A 19,039-nucleotide genomic window follows, 5' to 3' on the forward strand; every position below is an offset into this window, starting at 1 on the left:
AAATTTATCACCTCGAGGGGAAGCTAAAATAACTCCAGCCCCCGAGCCCTCCAATTGTCTGGACCCATCAAAGTGCATAGTCTAATATGTGTTGTCCGTCTTTTTTTTAGGCATCTGCTTGAGACTTGATAGCAGTGCGTGGCACATACTTTAAACCATGAGGCCCAAGCTCAATGGCCCACTTGGCGACTCGTCCTGTGGCTTCTCTATTTTGAATGATATGTCCTAAAGGAGCAGAACTAACCACAGTGATGGGATGACCCTGAAAATATTGCTTAAGCTTCCGGCTTGCGATGAACACCCCATAAACGAGCTTCTGCCAGTGTGGATATCTTTGCTTGCACTCAATAAGCACCTCACTGACGTAGTAAACCGGTCGTTGAACCGGATATTCCTTGCCAGCCTCCTTGCGCTCTACGACAATGGCCACACTGACAGCACATGTGTTAGCAGCCACATATAACAGTAATGGCTCCTTATCAATGGGAGCAGCAAGGACTGGCGGCTCAGCGAGCTATCTCTTCAAATCTTCAAAGGCAGCGTTAGCAGCATCACTCCAGACAAAGTCGTCTGTCTTCTTCTTCATCTGATACATCGGTATGGCCTTTTCACCTAACCGCCTTATGAACCGGCTTAAAGCAGCAATACGACCTGCCAAACGCTGGACATCATTGATACACGCTGGTTTAGCCAAAGAAGTGATTGCCTTGATCTTCTCCGGGTTAGCCTCGATGCCTTTCTTAGAAACCAGAAAACCCAAAAGCTTGCCTGCCGGCACTCCAAAAACACACTTGGCCGGGTAAAGCATCATCTTGTAGACCCTGAGGTTATCAAAGGTTTCCGTCAGATCATCTATCAAGGTCTCCTTCTCTCTGGACTTCACCACAATGTCGTCCACATAAGCATGAACATTGCGCCCAATCTGACTGTGAAGACAGTTCTGCACACATCGCTGATAAGTCGCCTGGGAATTCTTACGCCCAAAAGGCATAGACACATAGCAGAAGGCTCCAAACGGAGTAATGAAAGTCGTCTTCTCCTGGTCGTTAACTGCCATCTTGATCTGATGATAACCAGAATAAGCATCCAAAAAGCTCAAACACTCACAACCCGCCGTAGCATCAATGATTTGATCAATACGAGGGAGGGCGAAAGGATCAGCCGGACAAGCCTTGTTTAAGTCCGTGTAATCCACACACATACGCCAGGTGCCGTTCTTTTTAAGCACGAGCACCGGGTTGGCCAACCATTCTGGATGGAAAACTTCAACAATGAACCCAGTCGCCAAGAGCCGGGCCACTTCCTCACCAATGGCCTTACGCCTCTCCTCATTGAATCGCCGAAGAAACTGCCTGACCGGCTTAAACTTTGGATCAATATTGAGAGTGTGCTCAGCGAGTACTCTCGGTACACCCGGCATGTCAGAAGGTTTCCATGCAAAGATGTCCCGGTTCTCACGGATGAACTCGACGAGCGTGCTTTCCTATTTGGGATCTAGATTAGCACTGATACTGAATTGCTTAGATGAGTCGCCTGGAACAAAATCGACAAGCTTGGTGTCATCAGCCGATTTAAACTTCAGCGCTGGCTCATGTTCTGTGGTTGGCTTCTTCAAAGACGCCATGTCCGCCGGGTCAACATTGTCCTTGTAGAACTTCAACTCCTCTATTGCACAAACAGATTCAGCGTAAGCAGCATTGCCTTCCTCACATTCCAAGGCTATCTTCCGACTCCCATGCACTGTGATGGTGCCCTTATGACCCGGCATCTTGAGCTGTAGATAAACATAACACGGCCGTGCCATGAACTTGGCATAAGCTGGCCGTCCAAACAGGGCGTGATACGGGCTCTTGATTTTGACCACCTCAAAAGTTAACTTCTCAGCCCTAGAATCATGCTCATCTCCAAAGGCTACTTCTATTTCAATCTTACCCACTGGGTACGCCGACTTACCAGGCACCACTCCATGGAAAAAAGTGTTGGACGTCTTAAGATTTTTATCAGTCAACCCCATGCGACGGAAAGTCTCATAATAGAGGATGTTGATGCTACTGCCTCCGTCCATGAGCACCTTAGTGAATTTATATCCACCAACCTGAGGTGCCACCACCAAGGCCAAGTGACCCAGATTGTCAACCCGTGGAGGGTGATCTTCCCTACTCCATAGAATAGGCTGCTCAGACCATCTCAAATAACGAGGAACTGCCGGCTCAACAGCGTTCACAGCCCTTTTATGAAGCTTCTGGTCTCGTTTGCACAAACTGGTGGTGAACACATGATATTGTCCACTATTCAGCTGCTTTGGATTGCTCTGATATCCAGACTGCTGCTGCTGCTGACCTCCCTGACCAGATTGTTGATTATAGCCACCTTGATTTCCTTGAGAGCCTTGAAAGTTGGAATTTGAACCGCCGCCCAGGCCATGAAAACCGCCGCCACCTGAGCCGCCACCCGGCCCATGATTGCCGTTGAACATGTTAGAGTTCTTGAAAGCCTTCATGATCGTACAGTCCTTCCATAGGTGAGTGGCCGGTTTCTGCTGAGTACCATGCCTTCGACAGGGCTCATTTAGCAACTGCTCAAGAGTGGGACCTGACCCGCCGGACCGAGGAGGTGGTCTCCCCTTACGTTGTTGATTGTTGCCCTGCGCATTGGTGTTAGCCACAAACTCCGAGCTACCGTCAGCCTTACATTTATTACTGCCTCCTTGATTCGCCGGGTTATGCTGATGACCCTTGGCATTGCCGTTCTTCTTTCCCTTCCCTGTCTTCTCATCGTCAGACTCGGGATCCTTGGTACTATCAGAGTCGGTGTACTTGACTAGAGCCGCCATTAGCTGGCCCATGTCATTACAATCGCGCTTGAGCCGCCCCAGCTTCTGTTTCAGAGGCGTAAAACGGCAATTTTTCTCCAACATTAAGACTGCAGAGCCGGCATCCATCTTATCAGATGAATGTATTATGGCTTTGACCAGGCGCACCCAATGGGTCATGGACTCACCTTCCTCTTTCTTGCAATTAGTAAAATCCACAATTGACATGGGCTGCTTGCATGTGTCTTTGAAGTTCTGAATAAACCGGGCCTTTAACTCTGCCCATGAACCAATGGAATTAGGTGGCAGCCCCTTCAACCAAGTGCGGGCCGTTCCATCCAACATCATGGTGAAGTACTTGGCCATTGCCGCATCACTGACCTCCAGTAGTTCCATGGCCATCTCATAGCTTTCAATCCATGCCCCGGGCTGTAAGTCGGCCGTGTAATTAGGCACCTTTCAAGGCCCCTTGAAATCCTTGGGCAAACGCTCATTACGCAGAGCCGGTACCAAGCAAGGGACACCTCCAGTCCTCGTGGTCACGCCTGCCTCAGTAGAAGTCGTCGGATAAACCGGAAAAGACTGGTAAGCTGCCCGCTGAGCCGCCTACTGAGCCGCCCGATCAGCCTCTTGGCGTATCCTATCCTGATCAACCAAGTTAGGAGCTCCATCACGCACCGGGTCCTGCCCGCACGACTGGTCATGGTGCCGGGCGTTGTTTGAAACGGCCGCTGAATCCATATGCCTGCTATAACTCAGGCTTCGGCTTGGGCGCGAGATCGAATGAACCCTATCTCGACTATAAGAATATGCCTCCTGCTGCGCCAGAGCAGTCCGAAGAAGTTCTTTGACCCTTCGTGTTTCAATCGCCGTTGGAGAGTCGCCCTCCATCGGGAGAGTCGCCAATCGTGCTGCCGCAGCGATCATGTTCTCCAAAGGGTTAGAATAATGACCCGGTGGTGTTGGTACATAATGAGGTGGAGCAGTATTCACTCGAGGTTCCATCACCTGTGGTTGAACCGGCGTCCTGCCCCTGGGTGTTGCAATCCGGTTTACCTCCGGCGGGTTACTGGGGCCTGCACCGGGTGTGCGGAAGAGGTTTCTAGGATCATAAATCGGAGGCAGGCGGGATTGAGCCTTCTGGGGCCTTCTCCTCATGACCTCATTTGATGCGTTCGGATCCATCGTAAGCTGAAAAGCTTCTGATTGAATCTGCTGAGCTCGAGCATCCAAAGCCGCCCGTTCTGCGGCCATCTTGACGTCCTCCGCTGCTAGGTTTTCCTTGGCATGTGCTACCTCGTCACGTAATCGTGCCACTTCTGCATCATGTTGAGCCTGATCTGCCGGATTAACCACGGTGGTTAACAGGGATGTCATCCTAGCCATGAGATCCATCAGCACCTGAGCCAGCGGGCGCGTAGGGCCTCCTGCCGCGACTACTGCTGACCCGGAGGTTATCGCTGCCGCAGCCATAGAGTTTTGAACGGGTTGCATGCCAGCCATGAAGATCCCCACTCTGCTCGGCGGCTCAAAGGGGTTCGGAATACTACTGCCATCGGAACAACCCCCAAGCCCGTCGTCTTGCAATTGATACAATGAATCCGTCTCACCCGTGGACGACTCACCATGAGAGTAGATGGCCGTCTCACCTCGAGCCACAGATCCTTCAGAAAATTCCCCTCCATGGATGCATCCCACGAAGGCACGCTTCATGGCGGGCTGTGATACGTCTCCAACGTATCTATAATTTTTGATTGTTCCATGCTATATTATATTCTATTTTGGACATTATTGGGCTTTATTATACACTTTTATATTATTTTTGGGACTAACCTATTAACAGGAGGCCCAGCCCAGAATTGTTGTTTTTGCCTATTTCAGAGTTTCGCAAAAAAAGAAAATCAAACGGAGTCCAAACGGAATGAAACCCTCGGGAACATAATTTTCGGAACGAACGTGATCCAGAGGACTTGGACCCCACGTCAAGACATCAACCAGGAGGGCACGAGGTAGGGGGGCGCGCCTACCCGCTGGGCGCGCCCTCCACCCTCGTGGGCCCCCTGTTGCTCCACCGACGTACTCCTTCCTCCTATATATACCTACGTACTCCCAAACTACCAGATACGGAGCAGAAAACCTAATTCCACTGCTGCAACCTTCTGTACCCGTGAGATCCCATCTTGGGGCCTGTTCCGGAGCTCCGCCGGAGGGGGCATCGATCACGGAGGGCGTCTACATCAACACCATAGCCTCTCCGATGATGTGTGAGTAGTTTACCTCAGACCTTCAGGTCCATAGTTATTAGCTAGATGGCTTCTTCTCTCTTTTTGGATCTCAATACAATGTTCTCCCCCTCTCTTGTGGAGATCTATTCGATGTAATCTTCTTTTGCAGTGTGTTTGTTGAGACCGATGAATTGTGGGTTTATGATCAAGTTTATCTATGAACAATATTTGAATCTTCTGAATTCTTTTATGTATGATTGGTTATCTTTGCAAGTCTCTTCGAATTATCAGTTTGGTTTGGCCTACTAGATTGATCTTTCTTGCAATGGGAGAAGTGCATAGCTTTGGGTTCAATCTTGCGGTGTCCTTTCCAAGTGACAGTAGGGGCAGCAAGGCACGTATTGTATTGTTGCCATCGAGTATAACAAGATGGGGTTTATATCATATTGCATGAGTTTATCCCTCTACATCATGTCATCTTGCTTAAAGCGTTACTCTGTTATTATGAACTTAATACTCTAGATGCATGCTGGATAGCGGTCGATGTGTGGAGTAATAGTAGTAGATGCAGGCAGGAGTCGGTCTACTTGTCTCGGACGTGATGCCTATATACATGATCATACCTAGATATTCTCATAACTATGCTCAATTCTGTCAATTGCTCAACAGTAATTTGTTCACCCACCGTAAATACTTATGCTCTTGAGAGAAGCCACTAGTGAAACCTATGGCCCCCGGGTCTATTTTCCATCATATTAATCTCTCGTCAACAAGTTATTTCTAGCGTCGTTTTTATTTTACTTTCTTTACTTTGCATCTTTATCATAAAAATACCAAAAATATTATATTATCATATCTATCAGATCTCACTCTCGTAAGTGACCGTGTAGGGATTGACAACCCCTTATCGCGTTGGTTGCGAGGATTTATTTGTTTGTGTAGGTGCGAGGGACTCGTGCGTGGCCTCCTACTGGATTGATACCTTGGTTCTCAACAACTGAGGGAAATACTTACGCTACTTTGCTGCATCACCCTTTCCTCTTTAAGGGAAAACCAACGCAGTGCTCAAGAGGTAGCAAGAAAGATTTCTGGCGCCGTTGCCGGGGAGTCTATGCAAAAGTCAACATACCCAGTACCCATCACAAACCCTTATCTCCCGCATTACATTATTTGCCATTTTCCTCTCGTTTTCCTCTCCCCCACTTCACCCTTGCCGTTTTATTCACCCTCTCTTTTCCCTTTGCCTTTTTTCACTCGCTTCTTGTTTGCTCGTGTGTTGGATTGCTTGCTTGTCACGATGGCTCAAGATAATACTAAATTGTGTGACTTCACCAATACCAACAACAATGATTTCCTTAGCACTCCGATTGCTCCTCTTACCGATACTGAATCTTGTGAAATCAATACTTCTTTGTTGAATCTTGTCATGAAAGATCAATTCGCCGGCCTTCCTAGTGAAGATGCCGCTACCCATCTAAATAGCTTCGTTGATTTGTGTGATATGCAAAAGAAGAAAGATCTTGACAATGATATTGTTAAATTGAAGCTATTTCCTTTTTCGCTTAGAGATCGTGCTAAAGCTTGGTTTTTGTCTTTGCCTAAAAATAGTATTGATTCTTGGAATAAGTGCAAAGATGCTTTTATATCTAAGTATTTTCCTCCCGCCAAGATCATCTCTCTTAGAAACGATATTATGAATTTTAAGCAACTTGATCATGAACATGGTGCACAAGCTTGGGAGAGGATGAAATTAATGATACATAATTGCCCTACGCATGGTTTGAATTTGTGGATGATTATACAAAATTTCTATGTCGGATTGAATTTTGCTTGGAGAAATCTTTTAGATTCGGCGGCGGTAGGCACTTTTATGGAAATCACTTTAGGAGAAGCTACTAAACTCCTAGATAATATTATGGTTAATTATTCTCAATGGCACACTGAAAAATCTACTAATAAAAAAGTGCATGCGATAGAAGAAATTAATGTGTTGAGTGGAAAGATGGATGAACTTATGAAATTATTTGCTAATAAAAGTGTTTCTTCTTATCCTAATGATATGCCTTTGTCTACTTTGATTGAGAATAATAATGAATCTTTGGATGTGAATTTTGTTGGTAGGAATAATTTTGGTAACAACGCGTATAGAGGAAACTTTAATCCTAGCCCTTATTCTAGTAATTCCTCTAATAATTATGCTAATTCCTACAACAATTCTTATGGAAATTTTAATAAGATGCCTTCTGAATTTGAGACTAGTTTTAAGGAATTTATGAATTCACAAAAGAATTTCAATGCTTTGCTTGAAGAAAAATTGCTTATAGTTGATGAATTGGCTAGGAACGTTGATAGAATTTCTCTTGATGTTGATTCTTTGAAACTTAGATCTATTCCTCCTAAGCATGATATCAATGAGCCTCTCAAGGCCATGGGAATTTCCATTGATGAGTGCAAAGAAAGAACCGCTAGGATGCGTGCTAAGAAAGATTGCTTTATAAAAGCGTGTTCTTCTAATTTTTATGAAAACAAAGATGAAGATCTAAAAGTTATTGATGTGTCTCCTATTAAATATTTGTTTTGTAATATGAATCTTGATAATGATGGGACTGAATATGATCCACCTTTACATAGAAGGCGTTCTAGAAATTCGGAGTTTTTAGATCTTGATGCTAAAATTGATAAAAGTGGTAATGAAGAGGTCAAAACTTTAGATCTCAATACACCCACTATTTTGGATTTCAAGGAATTTAATTATGATAATTGCTCTTTGATTGATTGTATTTCCTTGTTGCAATCCGTGCTAAATTCTCCTCATGCTTATAGTCAAAATAAAGCCTTTACCAAACATATCGTTGATGCTTTAATGCAATCTTATGAAGAAAAACTTGAGTTGGAAGTTTCTATCCCTAGAAAACTTTATGATGAGTGGGAACCTACTATTAAAATTAAAATTAAAGATCATGAATGCTATGCTTTGTGTGATTTGGGTGCTAGTGTTTCCACTATTCCAAAAACTTTGTGTGATTTGCTAGGTTTCCGTGATTTTGATGATTGCTCTTTAAACTTGCACCTTGCGGATTCCACTATTAAGAAACCTATGGGAAGAATTAATGATGTTCTTATTGTTGCAAATAGGAACTATGTTCCCATAGACTTTATTGTTCTTGACATAGATTGCGATCCTTCATGTCCTATTATTCTTGGTAGACCTTTCCTTAGAACGATTGGTGCAATTATTGATATGAAGGAAGGGAATATTATATTCCAATTTCCATTAAAGAAAGGCATGGAACACTTCCCAAGAAATAAAATAAAATTACCATATGAATCTATCACGAGAGCCACTTATGGATTGCCTACCAAAGATGGCAATACCTAGATCTATCCTTGCTTTTATGCCTAGCTAGGGGCGTTAAACGATAGCACTTGTTGGGAGGCAACCCAATTTTATTTTTATTTTTTTGCTTTTTGCTTCTGTTTAGGAATAAATCTTTGATCTAGCCTCTGGTTAGATGTCTTTTTATGTTTTAGTTAGTTTTTGTGGCAAGTTTAACCTATAGGATCTTCTTGGATGATAGTTATTTGATCTTGCTGAAAATTCCAGAAACTTTCTATTCACGAAAATAATTGTTAAAAATCACCAGAACATGATAAAATATTGATTCCAATTTCTGCTGATCAATAAACAAATTGTCTAAGTCTTCCTAATTTGGCTGATTTTTTGAAGTTCCAGAAGTTTGCGTTAGTTACAGATTACTACAGACTGTTCTGTTTTTGACAGATTCTGTTTTTTGTGTGTTGTTTGCTTATTTTGATGAATCTATGGCTAGTAAAATAGTTTATAAACCATAGAGAAGTTGGAATACAGTAGGTTTAACACGAATATAAATAAAGAATGAGTTCATTACAGTACCTTGAAGTGGTCTTTTGTTTTCTTTCGCTAACGGAGCTCACGAGATTTTCTGCTGAGTTTTGTGTTGTGAAGTTTTCAAGTTTTGGGTAAAAGATTTGATGGATTATGGAACAAGGAGTGGCAAGAGCCTAAGTTTGGTGATGCCCATGGCACCCCCAAGATAATCTAAAGACACCTAAAAGCCAAAGCTTGGGGATGCCCCGGAAGGCATCCCCTCTTTTCGTCTACTTCCATCGGTAACTTTACTTGGAGCTATATTTTTATTCACCACATGATATGTGTTTTGCTTGGAGCGTCTTGTATGATTTGAGTCTTTGATTTTTAATTTACCACAATCATCTTTTCTTTACACACCTTTTGAGAGAGACACACATGATTCGGAAATTATTAAAATACTCTATGTGCTTCACTTATTTTTTTTGAGTCATATAATTTTTGCTCTAGTACATCACTTATATCTTTTAGAGCACGGTGGTGGATTTGTTTTAAAGAAACTATTGATCTCTCATGCTTCACTTAGATTATTTTGGGAGTCTTAAATAGCATGGTAATTTGCTTAAATAATCTTAATATGCTAGGTATTCAAGATTAGTACAAACTTTCTTATGAGTGTGTTGAATACTAAGAGAAGTTTGATGCTTGATGATTGTTTTGAGACATGGAGGTAGTGATATCAAAGTTGTGCTAGTTGAGTAGTTGTGAATTTGAGAAATACTTGTGTTGAAGTTTGCAAGTCCCATAGCATGCACGTATGGTAAATGTTATGTAGCAAATTTGAAACATGAGGTGTTCTTTGAGTGTCCTCCTTATGAGTGGCGGTCGGGGACGAGCGATGGTCTTTTCCTACCAATCTATCCCCCTAGGAGCATGCGCGTAATGCTGGGTTTTTGATGACTTGTAGATTTTTGCAATAAGTATGTGAGTTCTTTATGACTAATGTTGAGTCCATGGATTATGCGCACTCTTACCTTTCCATCATTGCTAGCCTCTTCGGTACCGTGCATTGCCCTTTCTCACATTGAGAGTTGGTGCAAACTTCACCGGTGCATCCAAACCCCGCGATATGATACGCTCTTTCACACATAAACCTCCTTATATCTTCCTCAAAACAGCCACCATACCTACCTATTATGGCATTTCCATAACCATTCCGAGATATATTGCCATGCAACTTTCCACCGTTCCGTTTATCATGACACGTTCATCATTGTCATATTGCTTTGCATGATCATTTAGTTGACATAGTATTTGTGGCAAAGCGAGCGTTCATAATTCTTTCATACATGTCACTCTTGGGTCATTGCATATCCCGGTACACCGCTGGAGGCATTCATATAGAGTCATACTTTGTTCTAGTATCGAGTTATAATCATTGAGTTGTAAAATAGAAGTGTGATGATTATCATTTTCTAGAGCATTGTCCCAAGTGAGGAATAAAAAAAGAGAAAGGCCAAAAAAAAGAGAAGGCCCAAAAAAATGAGAGAAAAAGAGAGAAGGGACAATGCTACTATCCTTTTTTTCCACACTTGTGCTTCAAAGTAGCACCATGATTTTCATGATAGAGAGCCTCTTGTTTTGTCACTTTCATATACTAGTGGGAATTTTTCAGTATAGAACTTGGCTTGTATATTCCAACAATGGGCCTCCTCAAGTGCCCTAGGTCTTCGTGAGCAAGCAAGTTGGATGCACACCCACTTAGTTTCTTTTGTTGAGCTTTCATATATTTATAGCTCTAGTGCATCCGTTGCATGGCAATCCCTACTCCTTGCATTAACATCAATCAATGGGCATCTCCATAGCTCATTGATTAGCCTCATTGATGTGAGACTTTCTCCTTTTTTGTCCTCTCCACATAACCCCCATCATTATATTCTATTCCACCCATAGTGCTATACACATGGCTCACGCTCATGTATTGCGTGAAAGTTGAAAAAGTTTGAGATTACTAAAGTATGAAACAATTGCTTGGCTTGTCATCGGGGTTGTGCATGACTAAACTATACAATGTTGTAGGGATGAACTTTCTTTGGCCATGTTATTTTGAGAGGACATAATTGCTTAGTTAGTATGCTTGAAGTATTATTATTTTTATGTCAGTATTGAACTTTTATCTTGAATCTTTCGGATCTGAATATTCATACCACAATTAAGAAGAATTACACTGAAATTATGCCTAGTAGCATTCCACATCTAAAATTCTGTTTTTATCATTTACCTACTTGAGGACGAGCAGGAAATAACCTTGGGGATGCTTGATACGTCTCCAACGCATCTATAATTTTTTATTGTTCCATGCTATATTATATTCTGTTTTGGACATTATTGGGCTATATTATGCACTTTTATATTATTTTTGGGACTAACCTATTAACCGGAGGCCTAGCCCAGAATTGCTGTTTTTGCCTATTTCAGAGCTCCGCAGAAAAAGAATATCAAACGGAGTCCAAACGGAATGAAACCTTCGGGAACGTGATTTTCGGAACGAACGTGATCCAGAGGACTTGGACCCTACGTCAAGACATCAACCAGGAGGGCACGAGGTAGGAGGGCGCGCCTACCCCCCTGGGCGCGCCCTCCACCCTCATGGTCCCCCTGTTGCTCCACCTACGTACTCCTTCCTCCTATATATACCTACGTACTCCCAAACTACCAGATACGGAGCCAAAAACCTAATTCCACCGCCGCAACCTTCTGTACCCATGAGATCCCATCTTGGGGCCTGTTCCGGAGCTCTGCCGGAGGGGGCATCGATCACGGAGGGCTTCTACATTAACACCATAGCCTCTCCGATGATGTGTGAGAAGTTTACCTCAGACCTTCGGGTCCATAGTTATTAGCTAGATGGCTTCTTCTCTCTTTTTGGATCTCAATACAATGTTCTCCCCCTCTCTTGTGGAGATCTATTCGATGTAATCTTCTTTTGCAGTCTGTTTGTTGAGACCGATGAATTGTGGGTTTATGATCAAGTTTATCTATGAACAATATTTGAATCTTCTGAATTCTTTTATGTATGATTGGTTATCTTTGCAAGTCTCTTCGAATTATCAGTTTGGTTTGGCCTACTAGATTGATCTTTCTTGCAATGGGAGAAGTGCTTAGCTTTGGGTTCAATCTCGCGGTGTCCTTTCCCAGTGACAGTAGGGGCAGCAAGGCACGTATTGTATTGTATTGTTGCCATCGAGGATAACAAAATGGGGTTTATATCATATTGCATGAGTTTATCCCTCTACATCATGTCATCTTGCTTAAAGCGTTACTCTGTTCTTATGATCTTAATACTCTAGATGCATGCTGGATAGCGGTCGATGTGTGGAGTAATAGTAGTAGATGCAGGCAGGAGTCGGTCTACTTGTCTCGGACGTGATGCCTATATACATGATCATACCTAGATATTCTCATAACTATGCTCAATTCTGTCAATTGCTCAACAGTAATTTGTTCACCCATCGTAAATACTTATGCTCTTGAGAGAAGCCACTAGTGAAACCTATGGCCCCGGGGTCTATTTTCCATCATATTAATCTCTCGTCAACAAGTTATTTCTAGCGTTGTTTTTATTTTACTTTCTTTACCTTGCATCTTTATCATAAAAATACCAAAAATATTATCTTATCATATCTATCAGATCTCACTCTCGTAAGTGACCGTGTAGGGATTGACAACCCCTTATCGCGTTGGTGCGAGGATTTATTTGTTTGTGTAGGTGCGAGGGACTCGTGCGTGGCCTCCTACTGGATTGATACCTTGGTTCTCAACAACTGAGGGAAATACTTACGCTACTTTGCTGCATCACCCTTTCCTCTTCAAGGAAAAACCAACGCAGTGCTCAAGAGGTAGCAGGCTGAGCCCGGGCGGGTCTCGCACGCTGAGCCGTCTCGACGATGTCGGTGCAGATGTCCGGCTGAGGGCCCGGCTCGCCGATCTGGCCGATGAAGACGTGGATTCTGCCGAAGGGGACCCGGTACCCGTACTCAATTGAGCCGGCGTCGGGGCCCCAGCCTGCGTCGTGGATGTAGAGCTTGCCGCGACGACTCTTGGTCATCCGGCCCACAGCGTATCCCTTGAGCCCTTCGAAGCTGCCCTTCAAGAACTCAAATCCACCGTGCGCAGGCCCCACGGTGGGCGCCAACTGTCGTGGAATTGTCACGGCAGATGTCCCAGTGAAAGGACATAGTCGGGGAGCCATCGCAACTAGGAAGCTTAAAGGGGTTAAAACGGGACAAAGGACACGAGTGTTTATACTGGTTTGGCCCCTTGCGGTGAAGGTAAAGGCCTAATCCAGTTTGAGGTGGTATTGCTTATGTTTCGATTACTAGGGAGCGAATCCGCTTGACCTAGCTTTCGATCTGATCATACTTGCCCTGAACCGCCGCCAGGTCGTCCCTTTCTATACAGAGGTCGACGCCCAGCGGCTCACAGAGTCCCGGCCGGCTCATAAACAGTGTCCGGCTTGGTCTCTAACTATCCTTGCCTTACAATACAAGTTGTGTACATATGGCAGTTTATCTCTACGGGCCTTGAGTCGCCTTTGGGCCTTGGGGCCCTTAACTAAACTGCCATCTTCCAAGGCTATCTTGGGCTTCATGAATCGCCATAGGTATAACCCGGCCCCTCCTGGGCAGGTCATACCTAATAGTTATATCCCCAACACTAATCGAAAATTACTCTACCTTTCCTCCTCATAAGTGCTTCTTCTTCGTCCGTCCTTGCCATGTCCGGTGCACAGAGCTCTAGGTCGAGAACTACTCGTAACAAGGGAGCGGCAACCAAGGCTGCGGAAAAAAAAAGAGGGCTCGCCGCCACGCAGAGACCTCGAAAGATCTCTCACAGGCTGGCGATGGCTCCCAGGAGCGCCCTAGCTGCGGAGGCGAACATGCCGAGCTGGCGGCGCTGGAGTCGTTATCCCTCGACGGTATGCCCGATCAGCTCAATAAGCACCTCAATAAGCAGAAGGAGTTCATCCATGGCTTGGTGGAGCTGCTGATGGAGAGCCTCGACGACATGCTCGCTGAGCTCAATAAGCAGGGGGAGTTGACCGCCGGCTTGGTGATGCTGCTGAAGAAGAGCATTGCCTCGGAGAAGAGGGCGACCGGTGAAATCCTGCAACTTCAGGAGGACAAGGCGAAGCTCTGCCGCGAGCTCGACCTGCTGAAGGAGAAGAACGCCGGCTAGAAGAAGTTGCATGAGAGTAGTAGTTCCTCGATGAAGATGCTGCAGGCCCTCGTCATGGAATAGAAGGAGGAGCTGGCGAAGCTCCGCATCGAGCACCCGGCTGCTGTCAAGGTACGTAATGCGGCCGTGAAATAGATGATGAAGACTCGCGTCGAAAAATCCCACATCATGGACAGAATGAAGAAGATGGCGGAGGAGACGCGCAAGGAGATGGAGGTCGTGGAGGCGCTGAAGAAGCAGTTACGACTCCGCGACGAATTAGATCATTTGGGGTGATAATCTTCCTCCTTCTTTTGCTCCTGTGTTTCTTCTTTTGCTTCGGGTGTTTCGCCGCACGTGTCATGTTCTTTGCGAGGCATGAATAGAACAATGCTAACAATGAGATGACTAGAAAATTAGATAATTTTTTATCGCCATATGGCATTGGGCTGCCGTGTTTCGTGCTCCTCCGTCGTAGTACTACTCAAGTGGAAAACTTGAGTATACTGCACAGTTCTTTGCTCCTCCTCAGGTCGTCGGCACATTTATACGAGCAGTCAAATCACAAGGCCCCGCCTTCTAGCAGTAATGAGCCATCAAATCACAAAGGCCCTCGCCTCTCGTGAAAAGGACCAAGCTAGACTACCCCGCCCTCTAGCCTTTTAAAAAATGTATACATTTGTACAGTAGTAGTATCAATTGATTGCACCATGGAGCAAAACTAAGAAGATGAAATTAAAGAAAAAAGGTGGTACATATAGGGAGCGCTCGTCGCCAAATTATGCATATACTATATGAAACTACCCACTATGAAGGTACTAGTAACATAGACTAGTAACTAGTCTATGTTACTCTCCACTATGACCAGCCAAAGTCGAGGCGCGGATACCAACGAGGGCCTGGTTGTGTCTATACTTGGACAACTCACCCGACTGCATGCGCACCAGGCAGACGAAGCTCGTGTCGTGTTGGTGCCGTGTGCGGCCCGCACATTAACCAAAACCTCGCGCCTCCATCTTAGCCTCCGCGTTTTAAACTTCTCAATCTCAAGGCCAAGGAGCAACGTGAAACCTATGATAGAGCCAATCGGATGGTTGAGAACACTACAATTCGTAGCTACAGATGCGTGTGTAAGAGAGGACGAGTGCGTGCGTGCACCTCTTCTCAGAGTACAAGTGTATGTGGGTGGCATCGACCTAGGGAGAAGTGATGGTGCGTGCGAGAAGTCCCGAGAGATAGGTGTAATGCGTCTGAAAAAAAGACTAGTCTATAGCTCGCCAAGAGGCTATTCCTGTCGAACGCCAAGCGTAAGATATGTATCTGATGGTGCCAGTTCTTGCACGTACACAGCAGTAGAAAAAGAACTAGTACCATGACATATGCTAGACCATAGCCGAGAAAACGTGCCGACGTTACGCCATCCGGGAATAGTGCCGCAGTTCGAAACTAGAACCGTCAATAAATTTTGAGCGTGTCTCGTCACATTCCAAATTATTACTACTACCACGCTATATTTAATTGCAAGCCTGTTCACACCAATCACAACCTAAACGGTTTCCCACTTAGGAGCGTATTAGTAGTACTCGGTTATAAATACTACTATGCTAAGATGACTGCACATTCCTCCTCAACTCCTCATCCACAAAAAACAATCAAGTCAATCAAGCCATGGCCAGCGTGTGTTCTGGGTCGAGAGATTTCCACCAGGGAGAGGTGAGCATGGAAGAGGAAGCACGAGAGATGTCCCGCCTCGCCGCGAAAGCAGCCAACATTTCCAGCGGCGCAGCAGTAGCAGCACAGAGGTCCCGCCACACCGCCGAAGCAGCACGGAGGTCCCGCCGCGCCGTCGATGTAGCAGACTAGTCCGGCCACACCGCGGAAGCAACAAAGATGTCCCGCCGCGCCGCCGAAGCAGCTCGGAGGTCCCGCCGCGCCGCGGCGGCCTGGGAAAATTACTCGCGGCAGGCGAGGACTCTTACAGGCGCATGCATGCGATGGTCCATAGCCAGATGGATCAGATCTCCGGGTGGGCGAGGTTGCAGGACGAGGCTACCGACATCATCCGGCAACTAGGGGAGGGCAATGCGAAGCTCTGGGGCGAGCGTGACCTGCTGAGGGCGAAGATCGCCGGAAGGGCGAAGCAGGAGGAGGAGACCGCTGCCTTGTTGCAGAGGACGGGCATATTCATCAAGAAACTTATGGACGAGAATGCCATGCTCCGCATCGAGCGCAACAGGCTGGTGGAGGAATCCATGGATGCTGCCAAGCAGTATATTAAGGACATGAAACTGATGAAAGAGATCATCGCCCGCCGCAAGAACTAGTCTCCGCAACCTGCAGCGCATAAAGAAAGTAGAGATCAGCGAGCCAGATCGTTGTATGCGTCTTCCTTCTTCTTTTGCCCTTGTGTATTTCAGGCGTAGCCGTATGTGGCTTTTTTAATTATCTTCCTAATTATGTAAGACAATTATTATCCACTCTCGTCGTCCTTATATATATCCATCAGTCTTGCTATAAGTCGCAGTAGATGCTATATAGGTCCGTCGGATCTTACATCAAGATCCGTGCAAAATTTTCTTTTCAGATTTTCTTTTTTCTCTCTTAAATCTCAGTCGAGTGAGACATTGCCACGCCATTAAACAGAGGCTCGGGCGCCATTAATGGAGACCTTGGGAGAGAGGTGGACGACAGATGGAGGTAAAAGGGCTCTCCTCCCGATAAGCACGCGCAGGGGTCTGAACGCACGCCTCCCGTACTCAAATAGCTACCCTGCACGGCGCCTCCTAGCTAATAAAAAAGGGGACGTGTGGCAGCACGTAAGTGGTAAATAGAACGCCCATGGTTTCAATAATCTTTGTGTTTCCAACTGTAACGTGACAACACTTATTCCAAAATGACTTTGTTGATTGTTAATGTGTGCGCCTTCGCAAATCGGACAGCAAAACTACCATAACATGTTGGTTCCATGTCATGACACCAAGCCAAGTTTCATGGTTTTCATGCGTGTTTCGGATTTACAGCAATTAAAAAACCAAGTTTCTCAATGTTTCCAGTCGAGCCATGACGCCCAGATGTTTGAATTTCATTCCCATTTCTGGCATGGGACCTAGAAATTTACCCGAGGACACACATGTGATTTTTCAACCAGCTTTGGTGCACTGGAGCATGTGCTTGTATTTAAAATTTGAATTATGCACACAAAGGTGACACGTTCCCTCTCAGAACCACGAGCCTTCTTGAGAGAAGCTCCGGTTTGCAAGAAACTTATACCAAAACTTGTTCCTATTCTGCAAATTTTATTACCACAACATGCTAGTACCATGACATGACACCATGCCAAGTTTCATGATTTTCAGGCGTGTTTTGGATTTACAAGAATTTTAAAACCAAGCTTCTCAATGTTCGCGATCGAGCCACGATGCCCACATGTTTGAATTTCATTCCCATTTCTTGCATGGGAGCTAGAAATTCACCCGAGGACACACATGTGATTTTTCAATCAACTTTGGTGGACGGGAGCATGTGCTTGTAGTTCAAATTTGAATTATGCACATTAAATGACCAAAAACTCAGCAGACGAAATATAACGAGAAGAAACATAACGTAGTTCTGCTGGGGGCTCAGCACAACACACCCCTCAAATTAAACTAAGCACACCTGAAATTAAACTATGCAACTAATCCTGTAGACACTGCATTAGAACCACCATGAGCAACGACACTGCCACCTTACTCGGAGTCCTCGTCCACATCCTCGACTTCGTCCTAGTCCCTCTTCCTCTTGGCCGATACTTCTTTGCTTGAACCGCACACTTGGCTCTTGCTCTTCATCCAACCCTTGTAGATATTGAAACAAAGGTAGCCATCCATTGCAGCGTAGTGGATGTGGTCTATATCTAGTACATTCCACTGCCATGCATGACGATGAAACATGTACGGAGGTTTCTCTAGTTTACCGTACGAAGGATGAACCATGGCTCCTGCCTGGGTCAGCATTGAAGGCTGACCACGGGAGGGCAACAGCCGATTCTTCTGGGGGTCGAAGAGGTTGCCTACAACGAGGCCTATCCAACCCAGGACTCTTTTGTCGTTCGTAAAGTCTACAGTAACGAATTTGACTAGGCCGCCCTAGAGGAAGTTCTTAAATTCCTCGCACTCAACGTCGGCATGGCATATGTGGTAAACCAAGCATAAGTCATGCACGCAAACCTGGATCACGGCGGGCTTCTTCTTCTCTTCCTCCTTTAGATCCTTCTCTTGTCCCAGGACTGTGGTGTACTCAAGACCTAGCCCAGCGACCCACTCATCATTTGAGTTTTCGAACATGCGACTGAAGCGAGCAAGGCATCCTTTCACCGTCGCGGAAGAACGGGTGTAGATGACGTCGAACTCATCGCCGGTGATGGTTCTAACATTGTACTCACCGCCGATCATGGAGATTTGGGACGCCATGAATTTGGGAGGAGGGTTAGGATTAGTGGAACTGCCGTAATGTGAAAGGACGGGACGACTAGGAGCGAACTGCCGTAATGTTAAAGGACGTCCGGGGACGAGTAGGAGCGAACTGCCAGCGGTTTTTCGATTGTAAAAATACTGAGTGGGGCGTGCGAACGGCAAGGTAGTGGCTTGCCTGCTGGATAAATGGATTCATGCACAGTGCTATGGGGGCCCAATTAGATGTCATGTCTACTCGACGCCCAATTAAATGGCTTTCGATGTCATGTCAAGCATTGGGAAAATTATAGGTGATACGAAGCTTTCCATTCTCCCATGATACGGGCTTCCAAGAGCCCTTGGATCTGAGATCCAATGGTTGCATGACGTGATTCTAGACCTATGGGTGAATATCCTATCCTGGAGGGTTATTCTGCAAATTTTCAGCAACTTAGCATGTGACCGTTCAATCTCAGATCCAAGGGCTGCCAGCAGCCCGTATCAT

The sequence above is a fragment of the Triticum aestivum genome, chromosome 3D, assembly GCF_018294505.1.
Source record: "Triticum aestivum cultivar Chinese Spring chromosome 3D, IWGSC CS RefSeq v2.1, whole genome shotgun sequence".
Classification (NCBI taxonomy): Eukaryota; Viridiplantae; Streptophyta; class Magnoliopsida; order Poales; family Poaceae; genus Triticum; species Triticum aestivum.